Source organism: Callorhinchus milii, unplaced genomic scaffold (genome assembly GCF_018977255.1).
Source record: "Callorhinchus milii isolate IMCB2004 unplaced genomic scaffold, IMCB_Cmil_1.0 Scaffold4, whole genome shotgun sequence".
In the NCBI taxonomy this organism is placed as follows: Eukaryota; Metazoa; Chordata; class Chondrichthyes; order Chimaeriformes; family Callorhinchidae; genus Callorhinchus; species Callorhinchus milii.
The window spans coordinates 28,636,722-28,650,393 of NW_024704745.1; the positions used below are offsets into that span (position 1 = coordinate 28,636,722).

The window sequence follows — 13,672 nt, forward strand, 5'->3', positions numbered from 1 at the left end:
GAAGCAGCAATGGATAATGTCAGTTATATCAATGTTGCGTATAACTGTTGTTAAATTTGTTACCATCACAGTTTATGATAAAAAAAATCAATTACCAAAATAATTAAGAAACCTACCACTTCAAGTTACTGACTCTCAACAATGATATAGCTCAGATGAAACAAAAAGGAAGTTTCTCAACTGCTGAGATGCTCATGTAGCACTCTTCCACTAATACATGTCACACATTGAAAAATCAGAAAGATGCCTCAGAACAGAAATTTGATTGAATGCAAATTAAACTTGATTTAAAATACTTTATCTTAACGGTGCTGTGATACTATTTGTATTTTCTCAAATACAGCACGAGAATGTTATATAAGTAGCACTGCAATTTGCCACCTGGAATAAAAACATAGAAATCTGTATTCTCTTATTGCATAACAATAATGAGCATGTATTAATATAATAATAATAATCCTTATAGTGTCTTTCACATAATAATAATAGTAATCCTTGCATTTGATATAGCGCTTTTCACGTCTTCAAAGCGCTTCACAGAATATACTGTAAAGCGAATTAACTGTATATTTGTGAGGACATCTCAAATATACTGTACAGAATGTACTGTAAAGTGCAGTGACTGTATATTTTGTAGGCAAACGTGTTGCGTTGATGTAATGAAGAACAAACTTCTTAATTTTAGTTACAAACTGTTTGTTTGAAAATTCACGTTTATTCATTGCTGCTTAAATTACATTGTTGGAAGTGCAGGCCTACAGATCAGATGTTAAGCTGAGGGCCCATCTGTCTTGCAGGTAGACTGAATTCAGAATAGATCTCATGGCACTACTCAAAAAAAAAAGATAGTTTCTCCCAGTGTCCTGGCCAATAATTCCCATGAAAAAAAAGCATCATTTGTTTCATAGCTGTTTATGGGACATTGCTGTGTGCAATTGGGCTGCTGTGTTAGCCTACAAACACACTATAAATCCTATGAAGCACTTTGAGATGTCCTCCCAACATGAAAGGCACTGTACCAAACACAAGATTTATCACTATTAATAAATAACCACCTCCTTACTAATTGCATTTTTTCTGTCAATATTTTTCTTGCCTCCTAAAGAATTTGAACTATTTTCCTTCACATGAGGTAAAATTGTACACATGCCAGACACTCCTACAGCCATCATTCACAATTGACCTTGACAGTGAGTTATTAAAGGCTTTTCATGGCAGGAGGCTTCAGAGCTAAACTTGATCGTGTTATCACACAATATCCACACACAAATGTGTCACAAAATCACAGGATAAGTTTGGATAAAGAGGGCCTTCAGCGTATTCAATCTTATCCTTCCAGAAAACCAACCCTACCATTTTCCCATTATAGTACAATATTTACAGAACAGAAGTGTTTGCCTAACAATCTTGATTGATTTTCCTCTCCCTAACCCAAATGTATTAAGGTCAATTGAAGAAATGATTTGGATCTTGTCAGGATTTGAACTCATGGTCCTCTGACTTTCAGGTTGTCTCTATTTTGAAGAATCATAAGATACTTTTGACTTCTTGAATTTTAAAAAAAGGAAAGTTGCATGAGTTGCTCTAAGAATGGAGTTGAAAATGTAACCTCCAGTTGTAATGGCAGCCAAGATTTTCCTTTAGCGGTATTTCAGTGTCAAAAAATGTCCAAAAGTCTGAGAAAAGGTCAGAAAGCTAAATAAGGGCCACAAACTGCCTTTGGGAATTAGATGTTTTTCTTTCTTTTGTAGCAATTTTTGTAAAGATGTCTATCATTTAACTTATAAACTGAAACTCGCTATTATTGCAGCAACTTCTACTTTGCAAATACTATAGAGCAAAATAAAACATGCAGTGGAAACGACAAGAGACACTTGCATCCACTACATTGCTAAGCTAATGATCTCAACTATTTTGCTGGGTGAGGCACTGAGCAATGAACATGGACATTCTCACAAGGGAGAGAATCGCAATCAGCAGGAGAGCTATGACAGGGCTACTCTTGTGCAACATTTGAGTTTGTTTAGGGAACATAATGGGCAGAAGTTAGATAGTGAGGTCCTCTGCTCTCTCCTTAGAGATTCTTGCATGATCCAGAGATCAATAAGGATAGACGAAAAGGAGGAACAAAATAATTTTGGAAAAACTAAAGAGTGGATTAATACTGTCACCAAACAGATAAAGAAAACAAAAGCCTCTACTGATTTGTCTCCCTTCCAAAACAGACATTATTTTTTGATATATATCTTGTCACTCATAAGCCATAACCTTTCCTAAATTGTTATTATCCTTATCATAAACCTGCAGGTGTTTTGAGGTGTTCAATAAAAGGATTTATTAACAGAGAGTCATGATGAAAATATTGCAGAAAGCTTTGCTTGAATGCCTTTTCCTCATCTAAAATTCATCATGTCAATTGTTCATCTCACCAAGTCAGTTCATGCAGCCTTAATTACTATACAGAAGCCTCCAAGTTTTTCTTAACAATGCTTTTAAATGGCTTTTTATTTGATAGATTTTATTTATTATTAATACACCATTGTAACAATTATTCCTCTTGCTTCAAATCTTAATTGCCAAAGGTAGAGCTGCAAAATACTAAAGCATATTTTGTGAGCTTCATCATGATTTCGACATTGTTGTGCTATGAAGGTAAATGGTGTCCCTTAGCACGCTCATCCCCAAGCGAGAGGACCCAGGTTTGATTCCTGGGCAGGGCAAAACCTTAGGCATGTTTCCTTACTCCACACAACTATGTTCAGCTAACAGGATGTAAGAATCCAGTTGTTAGTTGATTGGTGGATCGCCTTACAGGGGTAATACTGTAATCCCAATAAAAGCTTTGGCCATGCAATCCACAACTGTATGTGAGAAATTGCAAGTGCTTGTAGCATTTCACCAACAAATACACAATCAATGCACTTTACAAAATATTCTGTGAAGCGCTTTGAGATGTCTCAATGACATGATAAGGCGCTATGCCAAATGCAAGGATTATTATTAAATGATAGTTTGAAAGTTCCTCAGTTAATATTTCATACCTGAGGTAAAAGTTGTGTAATGCAAGTGTGAAAATATCAATTAACTCTCTTGACAGTGCTCCAGCCATAGACCAGCATCTTCAGAATTAATAATCCATAAGAAACTAGCGACATTATTCATCTTCTACATGAAAAAATCCAACTTTTATCTTTCGTAAAAAGGTCGAGTTGCTATAAATTTAGCATTGAAATATGTGTGAAAATAAAATTTGTGTCCTCATTCAAAAAGAAATTCTGTGCTCGCTTCAGCAACGCATATAATAAGACTGGAACTGTACAGAGAAGATTAGCATGGAACCTGCACAAGAATAACACACAAATTTGTGAAGAGTTCCATAGTTTTACAAGATAAATTCCAGAATGAAGGCCCCCACCCCCTCTAACCATCTAACCCACAAACTGTAGATGAAACAATAATAGTACCCCAAACTTATACTTGCTTATTAGAAACAATCACCTGAACGTTGAACAATCAACTAGAGGACATAAAAAGACCTTCCTCTGCTAACCCCTCTATATTCCCCCATGCTTTGCATAAGAATCTCTTGCTGTTCATGTCTTCAAAATCCCACCCCCAGAAGATCTCCCTCCCCTTCTCCCCTGGAAAAAATTAACATTCAATTTATTATGAAATGTTGCAGTTATCATCCCTACAATCCATATAGTAGTGATGTGGCAGAAGGTTGTAATGGCAACTGCCTTTTTTCTGTGTATTTTATACATTCTTAAGGTAATTGAAAATGAATTATTAGACACCCCACCACACACACATTCACTCACACACACATTCTCATTATGTGAAAAAATTATGGTTGCAAAAGCATGTCAGAAGTCTATAAATTTCAATTTACAAATTCATCCGGTGATTCACAATACAATATCACAGAGTTATTATAGGATGCAACATTTGCACCATGGTGCCAATCATTATTTTCAGTTGCTCATTAACAATTATAGAACGAAGATCAATTTGTGCTTCTTCCTATAGTGAATATTTGTACTCAAACATTAACCTAACAGTAATGTAGCAGTGGGAAAATAGAACTTCTCCCCTCTGTACAATAATATTGATGAACTTATCAGACTATGCAGAATTGTGGTGTGCACGCATTGTAATATATATATATCTATGTGTGGATGTTGCAAGTGTTTCTTATATTGTCTGCATATTTGCCATCAATAGAAGGAAGTCACAAAAGCAACAGGAAACAGAGACAGATAGATTAAAAATCTTATCATAGAATCATAGAATCATAGAATGTTACGGCACAGAAGGAGGCCATTCGGCCCAAGAGTCTGTGCCGGCTCTTTGACAGAGCAACTGACTTTTATTAACCCCACTCACCAGCTTTCTCCCCAAAACGTATTATTATTAAAACCCTGCAAACCTGTCTTCTCCAGATACTTATCCAGTTCTCTCTTAAAAGCTGTTATCGAATCGGACTTCACTGCCTTTTCAGGCAGATCATTCCAAATTCTAACAACTCGCTGAGTGAAAAAATTTCTTCTAACCTCCCCTCTGCTTCTTTTAGTAGATATCTTAAGACTGTAACCATGAGTCACAGACACACCTGCCAGCGGAAACAGCTTTTCCCTATCTAGCCTGTCGAAACCTTTTATGATCTTGAAGACCTCTATCAGGTCCCTGAGTAACCTTCTCTGCTCTAATGGGAAAAGTCCTAACTTTTCTAGCCTGTTCTCATAGCTAAGCTTCCCCATTCCTGGTATCATTCTCGTGAATCTCCTCTGCACCCTTTCCAGTGCCTTAATATCCTTCCTGAGGTAAGGTGCCCAGAACTGGACGCAGTTCTCCAGCTGAGGCCTAGCCAGTGTTTTGTACAGATTAAGCATAACCTCCCTACTCTTATACTCTATGCCCCTACTAATGAAGCTCAGTACGTCAAATGCCCTTTTTACTGCCCTAACTACCTGCTCTGCCACCTTCAATGAATCGCTTACTTGAACGCCCAGATCTCTCTGTACGTTCACTCCCCTTAAGATTGAGCTACCAAGCCTATATTGCCTCCTATCATTTTTCCTACCTAAGTGTATCACCTCGCACTTATCTACATTGAAATCCATCTGCCACATGTCAGCCCATTCCACCATTCTGTGTATGTCTGCCTGCAGTCCGTCACAATCTTCTTCACTATTTACTACCCTACCTAACTTGGTATCATCTGCAAACTTGCCCAAGTCCAGATCATTAATATATATTAGAAAGAGCAGTGGTCCCAATACCAATCCCTGGGGGACACCACTGCACACCTCCTTCCATTGCGAGAAACACCCATTAACCACCACTCTCTGCATTCTGTCACTCAGCCAGTTCTTAATCCAAACAGCTACTGTCCCCTTAATACCGTGGGCTTCCAGTTTTTTTATTAACCTCTTATGCGGTACTGTGTCAAAAGCCTTTTTAAAATCCATGTAAATAATGTCCACCGCATTTCCCTCATCAACCCTCGCAGTCACCTCTTCAAAAAATTCTATTAGATTTGTTAGGCAAGATTTGCCTTTAACAAATCCATGTTGGCTGTCTCTAATTACCTCGTGTTCCTCTAAGTAGAGATTTATTTTGTCCCGGATTACGGTCTCCAGTAGCTTTCCTATTACCGAAGTTAGGCTGACTGGCCTGTAATTTCCGGGCTTGTCTTTCTGCCCCTTTTTGTAGAGTGGGGTAACATTAGCTACTCTCCAGTCTCTTGGCACCACTCCTGTGTCCAATGACGATTGAAATATAATGGCCAAAGCCTCCGCTATTTGAACCCGTATCTCCCACAGCAACCTTGGGTGAAACCCATCTGGTCCTGGTGACTTATCAATTTTGAGCCCAGTCAATCTTTTCAGAACTTCCTCTCTGTCTATAGTAATCTGATCTATATCCTCTACCCTGTCATCCAATACTGTGGCATTTGGGGCATCCGTTTCCGTTGTGAAGACAGATGCAAAGTACTCGTTTAGTACATCAGGACTACATTGCCTCCACAACAAGATTGCCGTAATTGTCTTTGATTGGCCCCACCCTACCTTTAACTAACATTTTTTCCTTTATGTGCTCATAAAATATTTTAGGATTCCCCTTTATGTTACCCACTAACCTCTTCTCATGCGATCTTTTAGCCTGTTTTATCGCTCTTTTGAGATCTCTATAATGCGCTTTGCTATCCTCAGTGTCTTGCATCCGCCAATTGTCGTACGCCATCTTCTTCTTTTTCATCCTAGACAGAATATCCCTGGTCATCCAAGCAGGCTTGGTTCTCGCACATTTCCCTTTTGTGGGAATATATCTATTTAGACCCTGAGCTATCGTATCTTTGAAGATTTCCCATTGCTTATGAGTCGTTTTACCTGCCATTCTTACTTGCCAGTCCACCAACTCTAGGTCCCTCTTTAGCCCATCAAAATTAGCTCTTTTCCAGTCAAGCATTTTCACCCTTGACTGTACTTTGTCCTTGTTCATGAGTAATCTAAATCTAGTAATATTATGGTCACTGTTACCTAAATGCTCCCCTACCGAAACTTGTTCAACCTGACCTATTTCATTCCCTAGGACAAGATCCAGCAATGCTTCCTTCCTTGTAGGACTGGAGACATACTGCTCAAGAAAATTTTCCTGTACACAGTTGATGAATCTTTCTCCTGCCTTGCCCTTAACGCTGCTATTTTGCCAATCTATATTGGGATAATTGAAATCCCCCATTATGACAACTCTGTTCACCCTACATCTGTCCGTGATCTGGTGCAGATCTGCTCTTCTATCTCCTTCCTGCTATCTGGTGGTCTATAGTAAACCCCTATCAGTGCAACCACTCCTTTCCTATTTCTGACCTCTAACGCTGGATTAAAAGGAAATTATGTTAAGGAAGGAAAATGTAGTTGCCCCAACTTTCAAATGCCAGCTGTATCACTGAGGCTGGTGCCAATTTGGTGGGGAAAGTTTGAAGACTAACACCTAATGATATGAAGCATTTTCTGAAGAAGAGCAGTTGTCCAACAGCAGAAGGACTCGAAAAGTCACAGGTGGAGGAATCCCAGGCTTTCTGGCCCAAACTTGTGCTGAACAGAAGACAGCTGAGCTTTGCAGCTGGAGCATCCAGAGGGAGTAGATGGGACCAGGTGGGACTCAGCAGTGCACCTGGTAAGAAACATTTTTTCTATCCAACATTTATACAGGACATTGAACACATCTTGTTCGTGAATATACGTATAAAAGCAAAGCTCAGAATGAGTTGCACAGTTGACAATCCATCAGATTGAACCAGTTATGGCTATGCCCTCAGTGTGTTATTTATATTTCACAACACATTCCACCAAGATATCAAGATGTGGTTTGAACATTGTTTGCTGTACTTTCAGCATTTGACTAAGGATCTTTCATCACACGAGAGAAACCATAAAGAGGCAGACGACAACTTTACCACCAGCCAGCCTCCCTAGGGACATTAACTGTCCTCCTCTTCAACTAGCAACACATGAAACTACAAATAAGTCAGTGAGCAGATGGTTTTAAAGGAGCTGCTACATGTTTTAAAGATTACAGGTGTGTTTCACTTCCTTTTCCCATACTGTCATTTGTGATGCCAAGTCATGGTTATAGGATCTGAGGATTTTGGTAATAAAGTACACAGGGTCTGGTGTAACATTTACAGAGAGTCGAAAAGCTGTGTTACTTTTTGACTTTGATGTTAAATCTTTATAATAATCCCTCCAAAAAAACAAAACAATAATAAATTGGTCATTTTCAATCCTTGACTGTTTGTGGGACATTGCTGTGCGCAATTGGCTGCCGCGTTCGCCCACAAATATACAGTAAATTCACTTTACAGTATATTCTGTGAAGCGCTTTCGGACGTCTAGAAGACATGAAAAGCGCTATATCAAATGAAAGGATTATTATTATTATTCTGTCTCATAAAAGTTGTCAATAATGATCTGTATCCTAAATCTGAATCTCCTGATACCTTAGTGTGATATTAGTGACATCACATTCAAATAGTGCATCTTGATGGTAACTAGAAGTATACTACACTGATCTGTGGGAATTCTTCACCAGAAGTACATTGTGTTAGAGCTGATTCCTGTAATCAAAGGGGTAATTCCAGATAAGGGGCTTTTTTCCATTCCCGTCACAGCAAGGAGTTACTATAAGGCCTACAGATCCACACAGGGTCCAAGCATCACATCTCCTGAAGACCATCTCTCATTCAACAGTGAGTAAGACCATCATTCCAGAAATGTGGTCAATGGTTATATTGGGTACCTATCTATGTCTGGGCCTTATATTGAGCTGTCTAGTTCGGATAAGAATGAGCTTAATTCAAATTTTGAGTTTAAATAGTATACCCTTAGAAACAAAATGAAATCCAAAGTCTGAAAGTTGAAATCATAGTTCAAAACTCAAAATGATCTGATATCTTACTCATGCTCCTCAATGTAACAAGCGTGGAAATATGATTAGAAATGGGTATCAACTTGAATTGTCTGCATTAATCGAATGGACGCAAGTTTCCAAAATCCTATTCACCAAACTGCCAGGCATTCTACAGATAAAAAATTCCCATCATTGTTCTTCCTAACTATCAGATATCATACTTTAATAACTAAACATTGATAAAATGAAGATCCATTGCCCCATCTATTATCACCAGGAATCCAACTCCCTTCCCCTAGACCAGCCAAAATCCATCACCTCCCTCACCACACCACACCACCAGTGTAAAACAATGATTTCTTTTTTTTAAAAAAGCACATTGAAAACTTATGTGCCCGCACACATTTTTATCATAAGACATGCAAAACGGTAGGACGCATGCTCAAAATGCACAGCTATGATTTAAAAGCTCAAGTCAACTCATATTTCCAGTCTCTGAACCGGACATTTAGATATTTGTGAACTAGCTTGAAACTGGTTCGAATCATTTCCCTTCATCTCCACTACCCAATGATTAATGACTGCTGCAGCCATGTTTTAATTACATAACACATTAACACTCTCATGCAAGTGGTATGTTGCCCACTTAATGGGATTAAAACCATTTCAGTTCAATTTGAATGTTTAATTTGATATTGTGATGACTGGGTGGAATTTTATACCGCTTTGGCAAATGCAGTGAAAATATGGCTGGCAGTAATTTTGTTAGCAGTATAACTATTACATATATAGGCAGTAAAACCATTAATGCCAGCATGCTGCCACCCCCTTAATGCCAGGGGAATATTTCTATTCATTTTTGATCCAGCCCTTTATTTTGACATGAATATATTTCATGACGTTGAAGTCTATATAATTAATTTGTGGTACTTGTGAATTATGGCTCTTTCATGCTCATGAAATAAACCCTGTAACATATCACTGCCAGTGTTACACCCGAGGAGCAAGCAGAAAACATTTAGCCAAACATCAAGTCAGATGATGCAATATGTTTCTATCAAAATAATGATGCAATGTTTTTAAATCACACTGTCATGTGTGAACATCTGCGACAAGTAACATTTTCTAAAAACGATAAAGATAGCATGTTAAGAAAAAACAATAAAGAATTTTAACCTGATTGCATTTTAAATATACCCTACCTTCATTATAACACAGCCCTGCGGAGCCAAGTATTTGCACATTATAATGAGAGATATACTCTATGCGAATAAACTATTTCAGTAAAATTGAATACGTCAGGATCCAAGGTCCAGTAACCTTACAGCAATGATAATGCTGTAACTGAGATCTTAATTATGAGATTAGATTTATCCTTAACAGTTCATATTATATTACGAGGAGTTTAATTATTTACATCAGCTGCAAAAGTTTGCTTCTCGTTCCATCTTTCTCAATGTCTTTTGCATGAATACCCCATTATCATTACTGGAGTTTTTCTAATTTAAAAACCAAAAAATGGAATCTTAATGAGGCCAGGATTTCACATTGTTACTGCTATCAATCTCACTGTGAACCAATTTTGTCAGATTGCAATTCTCAAGAATGGAAAAGAAAGCACTGCTACCTGTTTGAAACATTTAATTACTAAATGATTAGCTGCTTTGTTGTTCAAAAGACTGAAAAATGGTTAAATGAAGCTGAATGCTAAAGCAGCCCTGTAAGGTTAAAGTGGAAAACTAATTATGAAATCCAACCAATAATATATCTGTGTCATGTTCTTCTTGATTCCTGCTTGCATCATAACTCATTTTATACACATCCCTCTTTCAGCAGAGCACATTTGTCTGTGTGAACTTTGAAAATTAATATAGCTTGTTGTGAGGATGAAATCAATATAGCATGTCAGCGCACATGAATTATATACACAACGCCCTGTAATGAAGATAAGCCATACAAGCTATTGTTTGCTTTCAAATGCTATGCTCTTAAAATAAAATGTCTTTCATAATTAAGACCAACATAAACTGACATTTTATGAGTACCCCAAAAATATAATAATAATGAATTGGTCACACAATCTACTACTGTGTGTGGGACACTGCCGTGCGCAATTGACTGCCGCGTTTAGATACCATATTTTCTTTAATGGAACCGGCCGAATCTAACAGGAATAAAGTGTAATAAGGGACCAACTAGAGCTACTATATGGAACTTTGTTTTTATTGTGAGCTTGATCCTTCGTTATTCTGCAATATCTGAATCCCTGTTTATTTTTAAAATGCCTTGATCCTGCTAAGTCAAATCAATACAACAAAAAGATTACATTTGTATAGCAGCTTTCACGTCGGGAAGACGTCCCAAGGCGCTGGATAGTGTACAGCATTTCAGACCCGAATTGGGATCAGGGTGGGGAAGGGAAGGGGGGTGGCCAATGGGATGGTCAAAGAGGAGGGTCTTGAGGGAGGACTTGAAGGAGGCTAAGGAGGGGGCGAGGCGGAGTGATTCGGGGATGGAATTCCAGAGATTGGGGGCAGAGTGGCTGAAGGCTCTCCCACCAATGGTGGGGCGGGTGGAGCTGGCTGGAGCCGACTGAGGGGAGGGAACAGGCGGGTTGGTAGGGGGTTAGGAGGTCGCAGAGGTAGGGTGGGGCGAGGCCATGGAGGGCTTTGTATGTGAGAACCAGGATCTTGAACTGGCTCCTCTGAAGGATAGGGAGCCAATGGAGTCGGGCGAGAATGGGGGAGATGGGTTTGCAGAGTTTGGTGCGGGAGAGGACACGACCTGCAGAGTTCTGGATTATCTGCAGCCTGTGGAGGGAGGAGTTGGGAAGGCCGACAAGCAGGGCATTTGCATAGTCGAGCCTGGAGGTGATGAAGGCATGAACAAGAGTTTCAGTGGCCTGAGGGGTGAGGTAGTGGCGGAGTCGGGCGATGTTACGGAGGTGAGGGAAGGCAGAGCGGGTCATGGCTTGAATGTGGGGGAGAAAAGACAGTTGAGGGTCGAACAAGACACCTAGGTTCCTGACTGGCTTGGTGAGTTGTAGTGTGCAACCATGGAGGTTGATGCTGTCAGAGCCTGAGGTGCAGAGGCGCTGGCGCGAGCCAATCAGGAGGACCTCAGTCTTGTTCACATTCAACTGTAGAAAATTTGCCCTCATCCAGTACTTGATATCCGACAGGCAGTCTGTCAGGACAGCAGTGGTCCTGGAGTTGAGGGTGGAGGCAGAAAGATAGAGTTGGGTGTCATCCGCATACATGTGGAAGTTGACTCCATGTCTGCGGATGATGTCACCAAGGGGGAGCATGCAGATATTAAAGAGGAGAGGGCCAAGGACAGAGCCCTGGGGGACGCCAGACGTGACAGTGCGGGGGCTGGAGCAGAAACCGTTGGAGGCAATAAAGTGGAGATGGTGAGAGAGATAGGAATTGAACCAGGCAAGGGTAGGTCCGCGAAGATTGAGTAAAGCGGAGGGGCAGTGTATGAGGATAGAGTTGTCGACAGTGTCGAAGGCAGCAGAGAGGTTGAGGAGGACAAGGAGGCAGAGGGAGCCCTGATCACAGAAGTTCAGAATGTCCTTAGTAACTTTGACCAGGGCTGTTTCCGTCCTATGGCAGCGCGGAAGCTGGATTGGAGGGGTTCAAAGAGGGAATGGCGAGAGAGAAAGGAGCGGAGCTGGGACACGACGACTCAGTCCAGGACCTTGGAGAGGAATGGGAGGTTAGAGATGGGGCAGTAGCTGGAGAGAAGGGATGGATCCAGGGAAGGTTTTTCCAAGATGGGGGTGATGACAGCTGTTTTTTGGGGGAGGGGAACTAAACCAGTGGTCAAGGAGAGGTTGATGACATCGGACAGGAGAGGGGCCAGAAGGTGGAGCTGGGAGATGAGAAGAAAGGTGGGGATGGGATCGAGAGAGCAGGTGGTGGGTTTGAGTTTGCGGACAATAACAACAACAACAACTTGGATTTATATAGCATCCTCCACGCCGGACGGTGTCTCAGAGGACAGTCGTGGTGAGGGAGGAGGGAGAGATAGTGTCAAAGGAGTATAGGGGGGGATGGGTGGGGGGTGCGTCATGAGGGAGAGGTGATGTGGGGGTAGCTGTGGACGGGGCTGAGGTGGCTGAATGTATCCCCTTGATCCGTTCAGTTGATTTAGTTTATGAACATTTAGAAATTATAATAAAAACATACTCTCAGCCAGATTACTGTGAAGAGGATTTTGCTTTTTTACTATTATTAATTCATTCAATAATTAGCACATGAGAGGAAGGTAAGTTGCTATTCAAAGGTGTCATTACCCCTAGTAAATGCATTAGTTAGGCTATGAGAATCTATTGACAGATATATAATAAAATGCATCACTTGTGCCATCGTTGACACTCACAATAGTACAAGGTTCAGTGGATTGCTTGTCTGTGGGATCCTTGAAGTGCCAATGATGAAAATTGTGCTTTGCTCCTCCAGACTCTTTCTGCCTGCAGACTCACAGCAGATGAAACCGCTTCAAATGTCTGCTAGAAATAGAGAAATTAGTGAAACAGATTTTGTTTAAAAGCCTGCATTGACAGCTAACAGTGTTAGATTGATTCTGAGACAGTCTGACGCATTGCAACCTCACCTTTAAAGAACAAGCTATTATCACACTCAAGCTGTTGCTACGTGGCAATTGAAAGGCTGAGAGGAAAAAGGCTGGCAAAGTTATTTTAGATCATTGGGGTCACTTCATTGGCATTTAGGGCTCCAAATTTTCTTGATGGACACCGTGTAATCACTGATTGAGGGTATGAAATAGATTGCAGCATACAAAGGTGCTAATATAGTTTTGCTGCTTTCACCTTCTCTACTTCTGCCATTCTAGGTGCTATCACAAGCCTCTGCCATTCCACCATATCTAATAGTACATGCCAAATGACAGGCTCTTTTTTAGTGACTATCACCTGATCTGTTTTCTCAACTCAATGAATCAGCAGGAGAAAACACAAATGGATTTTATGTCATAGAAAGCTTCTCCAGATTCCTGGGAATAATATACCATGTGCGCGTTGAGATATGTGCAGTTCCAAAAAACCCAATCTCACATTACAATCAAATGTGAATGTGCAGGTATTTGCTAATTTCCCAAGTTTCTATCATGACACATTCATTTGGTCCCTATTTTCATTCCCCATGCATTCAGTGCTCTGAGACAGATGAGAGCTTGGGAGCTGCCGGATAAATGAGGTATAACTGATTTTGTGTGGATTAATATGTCACCA

At 40.2% G+C, this 13,672-nt stretch overlaps 1 non-coding gene across 1 annotated transcript; it reads left to right on the forward strand.

Moving 5' to 3' along the window:
• Positions 1 to 3,277: 3,277 nt before the first annotated feature.
• Positions 3,278 to 3,384, forward strand: LOC121848967. The gene has a single exon (XR_006085103.1). It is a non-coding gene; the product is annotated as a U6 spliceosomal RNA (small nuclear RNA).
• Positions 3,385 to 13,672: the final 10,288 nt, after the last annotated feature.